Source organism: Arachis ipaensis, chromosome B1 (genome assembly GCF_059453495.1).
Source record: "Arachis ipaensis isolate K30076 ecotype BB chromosome B1, ASM5945349v1, whole genome shotgun sequence".
In the NCBI taxonomy this organism is placed as follows: Eukaryota; Viridiplantae; Streptophyta; class Magnoliopsida; order Fabales; family Fabaceae; genus Arachis; species Arachis ipaensis.
The window spans coordinates 70,829,715-70,849,162 of record NC_142436.1 but is presented as its reverse complement, the minus strand read 5'-3'; the positions used below and the strand labels follow the sequence as shown (position 1 = coordinate 70,849,162).

At 36.7% G+C, this 19,448-nt stretch overlaps 1 pseudogene; it reads left to right on the top strand.

Annotated features, from left to right (window-relative positions):
- Positions 1-985: 985 nt before the first annotated feature.
- LOC107608046 (uncharacterized) lies at positions 986-2,198 on the top strand (annotated as a pseudogene).
- Positions 2,199-19,448: the final 17,250 nt, after the last annotated feature.

Genomic DNA, 19,448 nt, shown 5'->3' with positions numbered 1-19,448 from the left:
TTTTTTTAAGGTACTAACTCTTTTGATTTACTTAGTCACATTTATATAATTATCAATGAAATAATTATAATACTGTTATGTTAATAAGTCAATATACTTTCCCAAAAAAGGATTGCATTGGAGCCATAGATGGAACTCATAGTCGTGTGAAGGTACCAAGGGTGGACGCCCCTTGTCTTCGCGGACGAAAAGATCACCCAACACAAAATGTTTTAGCAGCCTGTGGTTTTGATATGAAATTCACTTATGTGTTGTCTGATTGGGAAGGAACTGCCTCTGACTCAAGAATATTGAAAGATGCTTTAAATAGGGAATATCTACTTCGAATTCCCGAAGGTCTGTGCTAATATAATTTACGAAATCAGGTACATAAAGTTAAATTTATAGTCATAGTGTGTTATACTTTAATTTTTGTATGCAACTGTTGTAGAAAAATTTTATCTAGGCGATGCTGGATTCATGCTGAAGCCTGGGATACTTACACCATATAGAGGTGTTCGGTATCACCTGAAAGAGTATTCACTACGTGAGCCACAAAATCCTAAAGAACTATTCAACCACCGGCATTCTTCATTAAGAAATGTCATCGAAAGATGTTTTGGAGTTTTAAAGAAAAGATTCCCAATTATAGCTGTCGACACTGAACCATATTATTCATTTGAAACTATGAGAGATATTTTTTTGGCATGTTGTATACTGCATAACTTTTTGATGGGTATTGATGTTGATCAATCTATAATTGATGAGGTTGACAGAGAATTGCTACAAGAACGCAATATAGATAGATCACAACCAATTCAACAATGTGATGAGGAATATAGGCATGCAGCATTATTACGAGATAACATTGTGGTTGAAATGTGGAATGTGTATCAAACATTATGAGTGATTATACATTTGATATATTTGAATATGTATATATATGTGTAGTTTATTGTCAAAGTTGTTTAATTAGATTTTTTAAGAAAATGTTACAGGTTAAATAATGCCAAATAAAGGAAATAAAACAGAAGCAACTCAACCTTCTAAAGACAACTTAAGATGGTCTGATGAGATGGATGAAGCTCTGCTAAATGCGTTAGCAGAAGAAGCATTGAAAGGTAATAGACACGATGGCTCGTGGACAACTAAAGCATATGCGAATGTTGTGAAGACTTTGAGTATAGCTATAGGCCCGCACATAACGAAGAACCACATCAAGAATAGAATGAAGACACTGAAAGATCATTTTGCTGAAGCGTATGACTTATTTCATCACTTAAGTGGATTTGCATGGAATCCTGTAACTAGAAAGTTTGAAGCTGAAGAAGAAGTGTGGCAAGACTTTATTAAGGTATCATACTTTTTTATTACTTATATCAGTGATGAAGTGAGTCACAAAATAATTTTAACAATTTTTTATGTAGGAGAAACCTCAAGCAGAAAAATGGAGAAAAATGCAAATTAAGCATTATGATATTTTGAAGGAGTTGTTCGGAGCTGATAGAGCTACTGGTAAAGGGGCTACTACTTCACGAGAAAGGATTCAACAACTTGATAGAGATCCCATTGACTTGAATGACTCTTTTGAAAATGTTGGATTTTCTGACATAGATGTGAATACGGGACATGATATCCCAACATTTTCTGCTAATTTAGATTCACCAAGTGCTCCTCATGGTCAGCCAAATCAATTAGAAGGGAATTCAACTTCGAGAGGTACAAAGCGTAAGTCTCCTATGAATGATTTTTTGGAGGCACAGTATGAGAAAGTTGCTTTGGGAATTACTACCATGGCCAATGCTGTAAAAGAGGGTAGTTATCTGTCTAGCAAGCTACATGACGTGGCTCAGAGGCAGGTTGAATCAGCTGAGAGACAAGCTTCTGTGGCTGAGAGGCAAGTTTCGATCGCCGAAAAATAAGTCTCATTAATTGAAAGACAAGTTGCGATTGCTGAAAAAGGATTAGCTATTATGCAACAAAGTAGGCCTCGCATTTACAGTGAATCAGATGTATGGGATATGTTGACTGAATTGGGTCTAGTAGGTTCATTTCGGATGCAATGTTATCAGTTTTTATGTGAAAATGAGCAAAAAAAGCGCCAAGTTTTTGGGATCCCACCTGAAATGCGACTGGATGCACTTTTTCATTTCATGACTGCTGCTGGTGTTCGCTTAGGAGATATGGTACTTCCAGAAAATATTCATCATTACAGGTAAAATTTTTATATGCACTTAATCTCTGGTTAACTTGAGGTTATTGCGTTTAACAATTGATTATGTGTTTCTTATTGTCGTAAAGTATGACTATATCTTCATATATTTGAACAAGAGATCATTTTCTGTTTTATTTATATTAACACATGGTTGAAAATCACTTTTTGCTGATACTTTGAGATTGATTGGTTGTTTGAATAGAAAGATATCAATAAAATAGATTATCATAATCAACTCTGATCTTTGTGTTAATTTGTCTTTGTTGTATATGCTCGTGCAGGAATCCTAAAACTTGAAAATGTTTGGGACCAATGAGTACAGAGGACAATTAGAAATTCATCATGTGTTAATATCTTTAACTCGGAAAAACTTTATTTTTTTGAAGTAGATGGGTATAGATGACTCAAGCTATGTACAATTGATTTTTTGGACGTAGACCTATGCTGATTACTCCGACCATGAAGAATGACCTTTTTGGAAAGTGTTGTGTGGTGATAAAATGGTACTATATTAGAGTCCTGGTCGTTGTTACGTTTTTGGTGTTTTGTTATATGTTTATAGAAATTGTATATGATTTTTTGTCACACGTAGTAAGAAAGAAATGCTAGTCACTTTTGATAATATTTTATTTTGTAAATATAATTTAGTAGAACTTTTTCTTAAATATGATTAAGGAGATTAATGATGTAGAGTATGAGTAGTTTTTATTATTCTTTTAGGAAATTATTTATTTATATGTATTTAAAAAGAATGATACTAATTTTTATTTACGACATTCAACGACAACAGAAAAGGATAAATTCAAAAAAATATTATTATTAATAAAGATAACACTTTAAAATTCTTAAATGTAATTGGGATCACTTTTTTTTTATTTTAGAAATAATTTAAATACATTGGTATATTATAATTTATATATAATATAAGGAAGGGTATTTATGTAATTTCACTTGTTTATGATTTTCTCTCTTCTTACTTTTCCTTTCATCCAAACAAAAGAAAAATTTTCTCCCATTTTCTTTCCATCTATTTTCTCTTCATCCAAACAACATAAAAAAAATTAACTTTTCCTTTTATTTTCTTTCCTTCTATTTTTTTCCTCTCATTTTCCATCGTCCATCCAAACAAAGTGTTGGTGTGATTTTCCACGATACCATGTAACAACGAATCATACCTTGCAATATCTTATCATAAAAAAAAAATAGAAAACTGAAATCGCACACTACGATCCTTTTTCAAAAAATTAAAATCACATCCTACATTTTACAAAATAAAAAGTAAAAAAAAAAAATTGAAATCATGCACTTAAGTTTCGCATTTCAAAATAAAAAAATAAACTGAAATCGCACTCTATAATTTTGTATTTCTAAATTAAAAAAAAAATTATAGAATATCCTCTCTTACTTATTTTTTTTGAAAAACGATATTTATATTTTAAAACAAAATTACAAAAATAACAATATCTTTTAAATTCACACCTTTTCGCCCCTTAGCAACTTGTTTTTGCTTTTTTTTTTTTTTCATGATTATTACTTATTATTATTTATGTTGTGATAATCAAATGAGTACTTTTCACTTTTATTAAAGTAGATATCATGTGTTGTAGTGGAAGGCCATAACTCATAAGATGCGCAGGTACATGCTAGGTTCATGCAGGGCTAAAGTTGTCCAAATCCGAATCTAAATTAAATCCAGTGTGGTATATATGAAAATTATGCATTGGTTGGAAAAGTAAAAGGCCTACGTGATAATTACATTTTACCCTAACATAGATAGATAGCAGCTTTTTTTTTTTCCCTGTGGAAGGGTACGAACATTCACAACCACAAATCCAAAGGTGGTTTCTGATCCCCAAAACATGACCAAATCATCAAAAATGATTCTCCAAACAGTGCCGAATTATAAACTACCTAACATGTGGAGCTCGATGCAGCCATGCTTGCACCCTCAATAATGCTATTGCTACCTTATGACCTAACCATTCTCGATTCTCCATTCTCCACTCCAAACCTGAATTTGTACCATTGACTGAGACCATGGCTCCACTCCAACCCCATAAAGCTGCTATTCATCGATGTCAATTATTATGATTTTAAATTATGGTTATGGTACAAATTAAGACTTGCAAGGAAAATAAACACGTAGCAAGGTAATTCACTTTTTTTCAACTAAAAAAAATAACTAATTATTTTTCTGTTCAGATTCAATGTATATTATTCATCCATATATACTATTCTTAATATAAATAAATCACAGCAAGTACAACTTTTCTTCCCTAATTTAAAAAAACAATCAGCAATACTAAATAATTAGTAAATATTATTATTTTTAACTAATATTTAGTCAATAATAATTTATACATATATTTATAAATATTTATACACAAAAATATATAATTTATATTTATATTTATCAGAATTTACATATATAAATTAATTTAATTTATATTTATTTTTTATAATTTATACATATAAATTAATAAAATTTATTTATTAAAAATAATTTAATATTTGTATTGACTAAATAATAGTTAAAATTACTAAAAATTATTACTTTCTTAGAGTTTCTGTTAAATAATAACTACAATTTATTTTCGTTATTTTTAAATTCTTCATAAATCACAGTTGTAACAATTGAACAATTGAATTTTTCTCCTTTTTTTCAACTACGAGTTAAACTTTTTTTTAAAACACAAATAAATTTAAAGATGTCAATTTCAAGAGAAATAATAGACATAAAAAGGTTAATTTTTTTGTATATTGAAAAAATGTTAGTGTAATACTTAATCATTAGATTTTATGGTATTTTTTAAAATTGTGGAAGTAGGACAATACGTCCCTTTGTATTGACAATACGCTCCCTTTGTATTGTATATTAAAATATACAATACAAAAGAGGTGTATTGTCAATACAAGGGGCGTATCCTACTCCCACAATTTTAAAAAACACCATAAAATCTAATAATTAAGTATTACACCAACATTTTTTTAATATACAACAAAAATAAAGCCACATAAAAAAACATTGTAAGTGATGCGATTTAACATTTAAAATTAACCAATCCTAATAATTAGAAATTTTACTTTCACTTAATCGTCACTAACATTCCCACTTTGAAGAGCTCATCCCCACTGTTTCTAGAATCTCGTTTACTTTAATGGAGATGAAATTAATTGTAAGAGAAATTTTAATAGTGTTTTTGAAGTATTATTTTTTATCTTTTTAAAAAATAAATTAATTTAAAATTTAAATTTATATTAAAATTAATAAATAAAATAAAATTAGTCTTATTTTCGAGAGATGATATTATTTTAATAGAAAATTAATAAAATTTTATTATTTGTATAATTATTGTGATGGAATAATTACAAATAATATAAAACTTTAATTAATTTGTGATCGAACATTAAAAATTTAGAATGACAAATCTCACAAATCACTGTGACATATGACCTCATAAATATCGATATATTATTTGTTAGATTCAAAATAAAATTAAACTTAAAATTAGCATTGAAGATACATATTACTCAAACACCAACATTTATTTGATTAAAGAATTTCTATCCTCAAAAAAAAATAATTCCATTTAAACTAAGTCAAAAGGTCAAATTTATTTAATATTAGTGGGTGTATATAGCTGTTGGCATTTAACATAGAGAACAGATTTTTTAAATTTTTTTTTTGTAATTTTATTATAAAATATAATTTTTTATTATACACTCTTTAGATAGAACTAAGAGAAAGCATATAGAAAATAATGTTAAATGATAAGAGATCGTATTTTTACAATAAATTGAAAAAAAATGAGTGGATCTATTTTCTTTAATACAAGATCTGATGTGATCCCGAATTATAGGATGTTGCCAAGGTTATTTGTTAAAAATAGTAAAAATAAAAATATATAGATTAAATATTATTTTTTATAATTTTTATGGATAAAAATAATTTTATTTTATTTTTAGAACACTTTTTAATTATATAATAAAAATATTATATAAATATTAAAAATTAAAATATTAAATTAGCATTATATATTTATGTATGAATATATGTATTATTTAATTTATTTTTAATATATATTTTATAAAAATAATTAATTTTTTGTGTAAGTGGTTAATTTTAATAATTCTAAAATAGAAGAATGGTGAAAAATGTAAGCTACCATTATAGACTGCAGTTGAGGAGTGAGGACCATGATCTGAATCCACATCACACCATCCATGACTACACTGAATCATCGATCTCACTGCCCTTTAATTTGTAGCAGCAGTAGTACAAAAGTGGGAACCAATCACAAGGTTTCAAAGAAACCAATGGCTGTGTTTGCTCCATTTGTTCTGATCTTTTGCATGCTAATGGGGTCCACCGTCACATCCTTACCCATTGCGAGGAATTATTGAACTTCATCACCATCATCATCAATTATATATCACATGTAGGCTGTAGCCGTTCCAGCAGTACCGATTCTCGGATATTTGGTCGTACAATATTATGTCAGTACATATTAGATATTTTTATGTATTAAATATTTTTTAAAAAAGATTATTAACATGAAATAAAATTCAATAATAATTGTGTATTATTTACGTTTATTTTTTTACGTATTGGTATAATTTTGGTGTAATACTCAATCATTAAATTTTATGGTGTTTTTTAAAATTGTGGGAACAATACTGTTACGGATCTGGCCTACGGATCCTACACCCAGAACGGTCTCCGAACCCGGTTACCAGGGTCCGACCCGCTTCGCCCTTCCAGAAGGTCCGGAACCAACCCACTAGAGCTCCTAACCAACTTTCGAATTCAAACGTCTCCCTTATCTTAGCCAAATAAGATAAGATAAGATAAGATAATTCAAACGTCTCCCTTATCTTAGCCAAATAAGATAAGATAAGATATTCACCATCACCTATAAATAGAGGACCCAGGTCCCTCCAAGTATTCATTCATTCTTCACACCTTCTACCTCTTAGATCCATTCTGACTTGAGCGTCGGAGTGTCTTTGCAGGTACCACCCCCCATTGCTCCAGGCAAGTGATCCGGCATCTGCATCAACCCGCAAGTTCTCGATCCATCTCTCAACCCGTACCAGAGACATCTTGTATATTGGCGCCGTCTGTGGGGACTTTGCAGCGTTGTGGCGGCATGGCGGATAACCAGAAGAGCAATCATCAAACTCAGATTTCTTGCGTGTAACTGAGAGCAAAAAGGAATAATGTTTCCTTAACTTGCATCACCTTTACATATTTATGCACCCTTTCGCCCTACTCCAACGGCGAAATTCCAAAGGAATAATGTTTCCTTAACTTGCATCACCTTTGCATATTTATGCACCCTTTCAACGGCGAAATCCCAAAGGAATAATGTTTCCTTAACTTGCATCACCTTTACAGGGATAACACACCTTCGCCCTACTCCAACGGCGAAATCCCGAAGGAATAATGTTTCCTTAACTTGCATCACCTTTGCAGTGATAACACACCTTCGCCCTATTCCAACGGCGAAACTCCAAAGGCGAAATCCCAAAGGAATAATGTTTCCTTAACTTGCATCACCTTTGTAGTGATAACACACTCTCGCCCTACTCCAATGGCGAAATCCCAAAGGAATAATGTTTCCTTAACTAGCATCACATTTGCAATGATAACATACCTTCGCCCTACTCCAACGGCGAAATTCCAAAGGAACAATGTTTCTTCAACTTGCAATCACCTTCTTAGTGATAACACTCTTTATACACCCTCGCCCTATTCCAACGGTAAAATTCCAAATCCTCCGAGCCCAAAGTCTCACCTCCCTTTAGTGGGACACCTCCACCTCTTGGACCCTCTCATTCACCACTCCCTCATCCGTCCCTCCAAGCGCCATGGCCCCATCTTCTCCCTCTATTTTGGCTCCACGCCCACCGTTGTTGCTTCTTCTTTTGAACTCTTCAAGCTCTTCCTCCAAACCCACGAGGTCACCTCCTTCAACACCAGGTTCCAAACCTCTGCCATCCGCCGCCTCACCTATGACAACTCTGTCGCCATGATCCCCCTTCGGACCTTACTGAAAATTCATAAGGAAGCTCATCATGAACGACCTTCTTAAACGCTACCACCCTGGCCAAGCTCAGACCTCTCAGGAGCTAAGAGATCAAGAAAGTTCTCAAGGTTCTTGCATAGATGCGGGGGACAGCCAAATCGTGGCGGCATGACGGAGAACCTCGAGGAGTAATCCTCCACCCAACACCCCAACTCCCGAACTCCAAGATAATACTCCTCCCACCTACGGGAGGATAATGAGCGCGGCACATCGCCAACCAACCCCAACCCAGCAACAACCAAGAGAGGACAATCGTCCTCCCACTGAAGCTCGGCCACCCGACGGCCTAGGAGAGAAGGCGGTCCAAATAATCCAAGAGCTGTGCCTCAGGGTGCAAGACCTCAAAGGCCGAGTTACACCCAAAGAAAAGCACAAAAAACGGAAGTCACGCAACCTCTAGATCAAGATCTCGCCATGAAACCAGGCACGGCGGATCGCCAGAACGGTGACATGCCAAGAGATACAATCGCAGCATCTGCCGTGACCACGGACACGACAGGATGCCTGAACGACGACACAGCAAAAGGTATGATCGCAGCGTCCCACGCAACCCGGCTCATCAACATGAAACGGACAACGACCGACGACATCAAGAGGCCAAACGCACAAGAAGTGACCACGTGATAATGGGAGCCACTCCCTTCATTGAAAGAATTCTGAAAGCAAAACTCCCTAAAGGCTTCGAAAAACCTACGGATATGAAGTACGACGGAACCAAGGACCCCCAGGAGCACCTAATGGCCTTCAAGGCCAGGATGAACCTGGAAGGGGCTGCTGACGCGGTCCGAGGTAGGGCCTTCCCAGTAACCCTAGCCGGGCCAACGATTAAATGGTTCAACGCCCTCCCCAACGGATCCATAACTGGCTTCCACGATATCTTACGGAAGTTCATGGCGCAATTCACCACCAAAATCACCAAAGCTAAACACCCCATCAGCCTATTAGGGGTCACACAGAAACAAGACGAATCCATATGAAAATACCTGGACTGCTTCAACGATGAATGCCTAACGATTGATGGACTCACGGATTCCGTCGCAAGCCTCTATTTAACCAACGGGCTCATGAACGAAGACTTCTGCAAACACCTCACCACCAAGCCAGTATAGACCATGCACGAGATCCAAAACGTCGCCAGAGACTACATAAATGACGAGGAGGTTAGCCAGGTCGTCGCCGCCAATAAACGGCAACACGGCAACACCCCACACGGTAACTCGACTTCCCGCCATAATCCGACGCCCAGAGAAAGTCAAAGAGACCAACCCAAACAAACCAACACAAACCGACCACCCAGGATCGGGAAATTCTCGAACTACACCCCCCTGACAGCCCCGATTACCGAGATATACCACCAGATAGCGGATCGGGGTATTATCCCAAAAGCCCGACAACTCAGAGAAAGAACGGGCGGCAACAAGACCCTTTACTACGACTACCACCGAGGTTACGGGCATAGGACACAAGACTGTTTCGACCTTAAAGACGCCATCGAACAAGCTATAAGAGACGGCAAACTCCCAGAGTTCGCCAAAATCATCAGAGAACCACAACGCGCGGAAAAAGACAGGTCGCCTGAGAGGGAAGGACGCAACCCAAGAACACAAAAAACAACCTCCCAGGGAAAGTCCAGAAGACGACCCGGCCATAGTAGTAAATGTCATCACGGGAAAGGATGTGTCAGGCAAGTCAAGATCAACACTAAAAAAGGACCTCAAAGTCTTGGCCGTCAAAGATCAAGCCCCAGCTACCACAGCCGACAAAACGATAACTTTCTTGCCCGAGGATTGCCAGCACGGCACCTCGGCCGAAGACGCACCTTTCGTCATCTCGGCGAGACTCGGAACAGGACTAGTTCGGAGAATACTGGTGGACACCGGCACAGACTCCAACATCCTCTTCCGAGGTACCTTCGACAAGCTCGGGCTCCGCAACGAAAATCTCCAAACACACCGCAACGGTGTCACGGTACTCGGAGACAACTTCCTCAAGACAGACGGTTCCATCATTCTTCCCCTTACCATAGGGACGGGAAGCCAGAAGAAGACAATCCTGTCAGAGTTCGTGGTCCTCAAGAACTCCACCGCTTATAACGTCATCCTCAGAAGAAAAACAATCAACGACCTCTCCGCCGTCATCTTTACCAAATACCTTCTAATGAAGTTCACGGCAGAAGATGGCTCCGTCGGAACCATCCACGAAGACCAGGAAACCGCGGTAGAATACGACAACACCAACCTAGCCCTACGCAAGAGATCCCGAGACGCGGCAGGAATCTTCCTTTCCGATCTCGATGCACACCAAAATCCACGCAGAACCATGGGAGGAAACGACAAAGAAGCAAAGTAGGGCCTTGCAGACAAGGTCAGGAGTATAGCACACCTACATGAGCTAGCCCTAAAATAAAGAATAAGCCTAAGGTACAATGGCAGCACGGTACGACGAGACTTCGGACTAGGAGACCTCGTCTTATGACAAAACAACATCGGTCTACCCACTCCCAATAAAACGGATATCCAAATAATAATAAAACGGATATCCAAATAAGTAAACGGCTACCCGGGAATCGAACACCCCGAGGCCAACAAAACGGATATCCAAATAATAAAACGGATATCCAGATAACTAAACGGCTACCCGGGAATCGAACACCCCGAGGCCAACAAAACGGATATCCAAATAATAAAACGGATATCCAAATAAGTAAACGGCTACCCAGGAATCGATCACCCCGAGGCCAACAAAACGGATATCCAAATAATAAAACGGATATCCAAATAAGTAAACGGCTACCCGGAAATCGAACACCCCGAGGCCAACAAAACGGATATCTAAATAATAAAACGGATATCCAAATAAGTAAACGGCTACTCGGGAATCGATCACCCCGAGGCCAACAAAACGGATATCCAAATAATAAAACGGATATCCAAATAAGTAAACGGCTACCCGGGAATCGATCACCCCGAGGCCAACAAAATGGATATCCAAATAATAAAACGGATATCCAAATAAGTAAACGACTACCCGGGAATCGATCACCCCGAAGCCAATAAAACGGATATCCAAATAATAAAACGGATATCCAAATAAGTACACGGCTACCCGGAAATCGATCACCCGAGGCCAATAAAACGGATATCCAAATAACAAAACGGATATCCAAATAACAAAAATAGTGACTCGTGAATCAATCACCTGCAAAGCCAACAAAACAGGAATCCAAATAAGCTAAATAAACAAAGTCTTGAAATCGGTCCACCAAGAAGCCTAAAATAAGTTCACAATAACGGCCCAAAAAAGGCCACACAAAACAAGCATGAGCTGACGCTCTTCCAACTCGCGGAAAGCCATACTGACCAACATCCTACCAATTGGTGCATCCCTCACAGTCTCCCGAACTACAGAGAATCGGACTCTCCAATGACTTAGCATTCAGACCAAGAAAGCATACTCTCATGCTCCGGGGGCAACTATTCCAGACCCGATCTCCGGACCCTTCTTTAGAACGGTCATCAAACCCGGCATGTGATGAGACGCCCAAACAACGCGCTCCTCGCCTGACCATGAAACGGCTAGGAACTCCCCAAATCCTCGACCTCGATCGGAAAAACCAAACAACGATCTCCTTGCCAAACCACAACGGCGAGGAAAAGGTTTCTCCAGCGATGAGACCGAGCACCCTCACTCTCTCGCTCCGGGGGCAACTGTTACGGATCCGGCCTACGGATCCTACACCCAGAACGGTCTCCGAACTCGGTTACCAGGGTCCGACCCGCTTCGCCCTTCCAGAAGGTCCGGAACCAGCCCACTAGAGCTCCTAACCAACTTTCGAATTCAAACGTCTCCTTTATCTTAGCCAAATAAGATAAGCTAAGATAAGATAATTCAAACGTCTCCCTTATCTTAGCCAAATAAGATAAGATAAGATATTCACCATCACCTATAAATAGAGGACCCAGGTCCCTCCAGGTATTCATTCATTCTTCACACCTTCTACCTCTTAGATCCATTCTGACTTGAGCATCGGAGTGTCTTTGCAGGTACCACCCCCCATTGCTCCAGGCAAGTGATCCGGCATCTGCATCAACCCGCAAGTTCTCGATCCATCTCTCAACCCATACCAGAGACATCTTGTACAAATACAATACGCCCCCTTTGGATTGACAATACGCCTCCCTTGTATTGTATTATTTTAATACAATACAAGGGAGGCGTATTATCAATCCAAGGGAAGCGTATTATACTGTTCCCACAATTCTAAAAAACACTATAAAATCTAATGATTAAATATTATACCAAGATTTTTTCAATATACAAAAAAATTAACCTATTATTTATGCTTGAAATTTACCAAAAAGACGATCTTTCATTAAAGAAAGTAATAAACATGGTTATGAAGATCATTCGATTCGATCGAAAAGTTAATTAACGAGTAAAGTATCGTTTTTGTTCTAAATGTTTGGAATAAATTTTAAAATTATCTCTAACAATTAAATTGTTCTATCTAAATCCCTAATGTTTTAAAATTGACTTAACATTATCCTGTCGTTAGAGATCTATTAATAAAATCGAGGGCGGGACAAAACTGAGACGATTTTCAAAGACTTAAATAGGACGAAAACGTTAGAAAAACAAAAATATATATATGAAAATAAATTTTAATTTTATCATTCAATAATATCAATTTTTTATGGTAGATAATTATTTAATTATTTTTTTAATTTTATTCTTAATCATATTATTTTTTTAAGTAAATTTATTTTTGATTAAAAATAAAATTAAAAAATAAATTAAATAATTATTTGTCATAAAAAATTAAAATTATTGAAGAAAAGATTAAAATTTATTAAAAAGTTAGAAATTTATGTAAAATAACATTTTAATAAATTTTAAATTTTTTCTTTAATAATTTCAATTTTTTTACAAAAAATTATTATTTAATTTATTTTTTAATTTTATTCTTAATTAAAAATAAATTCACTTAGAAAACAATAATTTGATTAAGAATAAAATTAAAAAAATAATTAAATAATTATCTACTATAAAAATTTGATATTATTGAAGAATAGAATTAAAAATAAAGTTTAGGGTAAATTACTGAAATAAATCATGTGCAGCCCAAAATTACCCAAATCCCCCAAAACGAAATTTTCTTCGTGAATGTCCCAAGACACATTTCTATATAAATCGAATTTAATAAATTCGATTTACAGAAAATAGTACTAAATCAAATCAAGTAGATTCGAATTGCATGCAACCTGAGAAAGGCCATAAATCGAAACAATAAGCTTCGAACTAGAAATGACCGTAAATCGAAACAATTGCATTCGATTTATGAATGCATGTAAATCGAACCAAATGAGTTCGATTTACAAAGATTCGAGAACAAGAAGGTAATTCGAATAAAATGAATTCGATTTAGTGTTTGTTTCAATATGTGATTAAATCGAATCTATTTAATTCGATTTATACATAACTAATCTCTATATATGCAAGCTCAACGTGAAATTTTAAGAATAGTGAGATTCACAGTGGCTAGTGATGAGAGTTTTGTAGCTCTTGTGCACTATAGAAGGTCCATTAAGAAAAAAACGCGAGCAGGTATTAAGTTCACTGATAAAGACCCGCTGAGTATTTTTCTCAAACCTTCCACGAGTTTTGCTGAGTTTAAGGATACTATACTCTAGAAACTAGGTCTGCTTGGCGTCAAACGGGTGGAGAAATTGTTCTATAGAATTCTGATATCTGTGCTACGCGATGATGTGAAGTATGATTCATTTGTTATTGGCAGTGATGAAGACTTGCAAGTTCTGCACCATTGTCGCCGTCAGTTTCCCGAGGTGAGGACTGCGGAACTATTGGCTAACCTTGTAGATGTGGTATCTAGTTCTGGAGGTTCAAATAGGAATCCTCAATCCGTAGGACATCTAGCTGCTCTAGTTCCATTCCTGTTCGTGCCTCGTCGGCTGTGCCGGTCATTACACCTGAGGCAGGTTTAGTTGCCTCTCCTTCCTTTGCATTTAATCTAAACCGTGGTGGTGACCCCGGATTTGGTGAGATTGGCCTGTTGGGGGAGGAAGCATTTGCGACGCTCGGACCTGCTGCAACGGTCCCACTCGTTGGAGTGATTGGAGTACCCGATGGGGTTGAGGATGCACTGCATGATGATGATGATGATGTGGAGTCCGCCACAATAGCAGATGATAGTGATGATGACACACCACGGCCGACCTCAGCTGTGGGTGGGGGAGCATCTAGTTCGGGTACCAATCAGTAACCCCCACACTTCTCAGCTTTAGACATGGATGCCATGGCACCTGAGGCGGATCCGGGAGTACCTGTTAGGTTCGGTGCTAGGGAGACACAGAATACATGAGTTGTATCTGAATTTCAAGTGGGTCAGCAGTTTCAGGATAAAGAAGAAGTCGTGTTAAGCGTGAAGACATATAGCATTCGTCGCAGGGTTGAGTACAAGGTATTGGAGTCCGATAATCGCAAGTATTATGGGAAGTGCAAGGGGTTTGGAAGCGGGTGTGCATGGCTCATTCGGGTTAGCCTCTACCATCGTAGAGGTATTTGGGAGAAAAAATGATACAATGGTCCTCACACATGTCTAGCCACATCGATATCTAGTGATCATAGAAAGCTTGATTATCATGTTATATCGGCCTTCATATTGCCGATGATTAGAGCTGATGCTACCATCTCGATCAAGGTACCGCAGAATGCCACGGAGGCACATTTTGGGTTCAGATCAACTTACATGAGGGTTTGGATGGCTAAACAGAAAGATGTGGCCCAGATTTACGAAGATTGGAAGGAGTCATACAATGACTTACCACGATGGGTATTGGGTGTTCAGATCACAATGCCAGGTAGTGTTGTGGTGTTAAAGACGAGTCCTGTGCGGGTTGGTGGGCAGGTGGATGAGGGATCAGCTTATTTCCATTGGCTTTTCTAGACATTTCCACTGTGTATTGAGGCGTTTCGACATTGCAAGCCATTGGTTTGTGTGGACGGTACCCACCTGTATGAGAAATACAGCGGGACACTATTGGTCGCGATTGCAAAGGATGGCAACTCCAACATTATTCCTATTGCATTTGCACTGGTGGAGCTTGTCATATCCAATAGGCACAATGGGATTAAGGCTGCACTGGAAGCTGCTGACGGTGGCTGGCTTCCGCCTACTGCATATAGGGCTTTCTGCATCCGACACATGCTTGCCAATTTCACGCTAAGTTTCAAGGGTAAGGATGCATGGAAGTGGTTAGTGAATGCTGCTTATGCCAAGACCGAGGTCGAGTTTCACTACTGGTTTGATATTCTTCATGCCGAAGATCCTGCTATGTGCAACTGGACTAATCGGATTGACTATGCACATTGGACTCAGCATCGGGACGATGGTCGGAGATTCAGGCACATGACTACAAATATATCTGAGTGTGTGAACTCGATCCTCAAGGGTGTGAGGAACTTTCTGGTCTATGCGTTGGTGAAGGCCACTTACAGAAGATTGGCCGAGCTATTCGTCAGGAAAGGCAGAGAGGCCGAGGCACAGTTAGGAACTGGACAGAAATTTAGTCAGCATCTGCTTAAGGAAATCGAGGCGAACCTGAAGGCCTCAAGGTGTTTCACAGTGACAATTTAGTCAGCATCTGCTTAAGGAAATCGAGGCGAACCTGAAGGCCTCAAGGTGTTTCACGGTGACTCTGTATGACAGAGACAACTCAGAGTTTACTGTGGCAGACACCACGCCGACGGGGAATTTTTCACTGGGCACATACAGAGTATCCCTCACCGACCAAACATGTGATTGCAGCTATTTCCAGGCACTTCACTATCCATGTCATCATGCCTTGGCTTGCTGTGCGTATGCATGCCTGACCTGGACCACCTACGTACATGAGGTGTACTGCCTTAGCTCTGTATTTGATGTTTATCGCCTAGGGTTCACACCTCCAATTCCAGAGGGGTATTGGCCACCGTATGATGGTCCGACCGTCATACCTGACCCTGCCAAGAGACGTGATCGCACGGCCATACCTCCTAACTGTCTCATCGTCTGCCCCCTGTGGCAGCTCACTAAATGTCTCCTGAATCCATGTACACTTCACCGTGAACTTGTCGATGCAGTCCGCAGGAGGCAAAACACCAGCAGCTTCTCAAACCATACCCACGCTGGCTGACCCCCTCAACATATTGAGAAAAATCCGTAAGGCATCCACTAACATACTGACCGTCGATTGGGAGCCCTAACTAGTACACATCCTGGAGCGTGATCGTGCACTCCCCGAACAGCATGTGAAAAGTGTGCGTCTCAAGCCACCATCTCTCCACGAATGCACTGACCAATGGCTCGTCCAATCGAAACCATGCCTCTTTCAGTCTTGCAAGATGGTATAATCCTGCCATCTATAAGTACGGAACGATCCTATCATCCAACGTCATACCGTGTTGCCGTCTCATGCTGCTGATGCAGCGATGGGACTGCACAAAAAAAGAAAATTCCTTATCACAACATGCACAATACAATCTTCAACAAACGAAAAACATGAAAACGATAAACACGACATGATCTTTCTTTAAAAACTTGTTTACAATAACAGAAAATTATTAAAAAGCTTATTAAAAAACTTAAAAAATCTAACATTTCCTCACATCTCTAGTCATAACTATCTAAGTCAAAGAATCAATAAACTTTTTTCTGTCGCTACTCATTAACCAAGTCTCGTCGCACATAAGAATAAGAACTTTAAAAATCTAACATATCTTACATTCCAAAACAACCTTCTTAGTTATCATCTCCACTTATCAAAATCTAACCGCCTAATAACTCACTAGTCTATACCATGCAGTTTAATTAAAATAATATTTTAAATCCTAATCTCTAATTATAGACTCTAATGAACTACCACACATACATGTTAAAATTAATAGAATAACTATTGTATGCTTAAAAAAGAAAAATTTTTTTTACTAACCTCGAGGTGGATGGCGTTAGCAATATACGCGACTCCATCTAGCCGATATAGACGACTCGGGTCGTCTTCCATGTCTCCAGCTTCCATCTTTCCTTGGCGGCTATCCGTAAATCTCGGCTCTGGGGTGGTGGGGTTGGGTGTGGGGTTCGTTTTTTTTGTAGTGCGAATGAATGAAATTCGATTTGTTTATATATGGTGAACGAGTATAAATCGAATCCATTAGATTCGAACTACTTAGGATGCAGAATGCTTGTAAATCAAATTTATGGATTTCGATTTACAAATACCACTAAATCGAAACGATTGGCTTCGATTTACCATGGGGTTGCTTCACGTGCCTAAATCGAACTCATTTGGTTCGATTTACATGCATTCATAAATCCAATGTAATTGTTTCGATTCGATTTGTTTATATATGGTGAACGAGTATAAATCGAATCCATTAGATTCGAACTACTTGGGATGCAGAATGCTTGTAAATCAAATCTATGGATTTCGATTTACAAATACCACTAAATCGAAACGATTGGCTTCGATTTACCATGGGGTTGCTTCACGTGCCTAAATCGAACTCATTTGGTTCGATTTACATGCATTCATAAATCCAATGTAATTGTTTCGATTTATGGTCATTTCTAGTTCGAAGCTTATTGTTTCAATTTATGGTCATTTCCAGTTCGAAGCTTATTGTTTTGATTTATGGCCTTTCTCAGGTTGCATGCAATTCGAATCTACTTGATTCAATTTAGTACTATTTTCTATAAATATAATTTTGATTCATATAGAAATGTGTTTTGGGATATTCACGAAGGAAATTTCGTTTTGGGGGATCTGGTTAATTTTGGGTTGTACTTGGTTTATTTCAATAATTTACCTTAAAGTTTAACTAAATTAAACATTAAAGGATTTTGATACATTAAAGATAAAAGGTACAATTTATACTTTATTGTATATGTATCATTTTTTTTCTTTTTTGTAAGTTTATGTACTAGTCATTTTACAAATATTTTATGATGAGTAAAAATCTTTAAGAGTAAAATTATAAAAAAAAAATTATTTAAAATGGAAATAATGTGATTAAGTGTAATTTATTTAGATGTGATTAAAAAATAATTGAATAACTATGTACCGTAAAAAATTGATATTATTGAAAGATAAAATTAAAATTTATTTCTATGTATTGTTTTTGTCCCCAACGTTTTTGTCCTGTTTAAGTCCTTAACGTTTCAAAATCATTTCAATTTTATCCTGTCGTCAAGATCCTTAATGGTAGGACAACATTGAACCAATTTTAAAACGTTAGAGAGTTAAATAGAACGATTTAAATATTAAAAATAACTTTGAGACTTATCCCAAATATTAAGAACAAAAATAATATTTTACTATTAATCCATTGATAATCTGTCCGGTTCAATTTGTTATCATGAGGACTGAACCTGCATTTGAACCAATTCACAGTGGTCAAAGCCGCAAAAAACCAGTGAGTTTAGTGAACTGCTTGTAGATCTGCGGGGATCCACAGGCAAAATGTATTTCACACTTCACATAGTCCGAACCTGTGACCTAAAATTAACAAGCTTACAACTTTAACACCAAACTAAGTTTAAATTTACTATTACGTGCACAAATTTATACAGCTATTTAAATTTTCAATCAAATATTATTTTTATATGTATTTATGTTTATTTTTAATTTTATGCGCACTTTTCTCAAATAAACAAATTTTTTAATTGTACATAATTATTAAAATTATTAAATTTTACTAAACATATATAAATTTAAAAATAAAACAAAAATATTTTTATTAACCTGACATATTTTCTCTATCTTTATTTATATCATATTCATTAATGTTTCTGATAAATACTTGAAGAATATAATGAATATAAATAATTTAATGAATTATTGAAATATAGAAATAACAATTAATTTAATCTAAAAAATTAAAAAATATTTATTACGAGCAAAAAAATAGAATTTTATATAATTATTTAATTATAACCGAGTTAACCTCAATTCAACTGATCATCCAACGGTTACATTAGAATCCGTTAACCAGTATTCTAATTGGGTTAATTACCTACTTGATTTCGATAAATATAGTATTAAACATAAATTTTTCGACTTTCTATTTAATAGAAAAAAGTTTACAACATTAATGATTTATAATTTAACAAA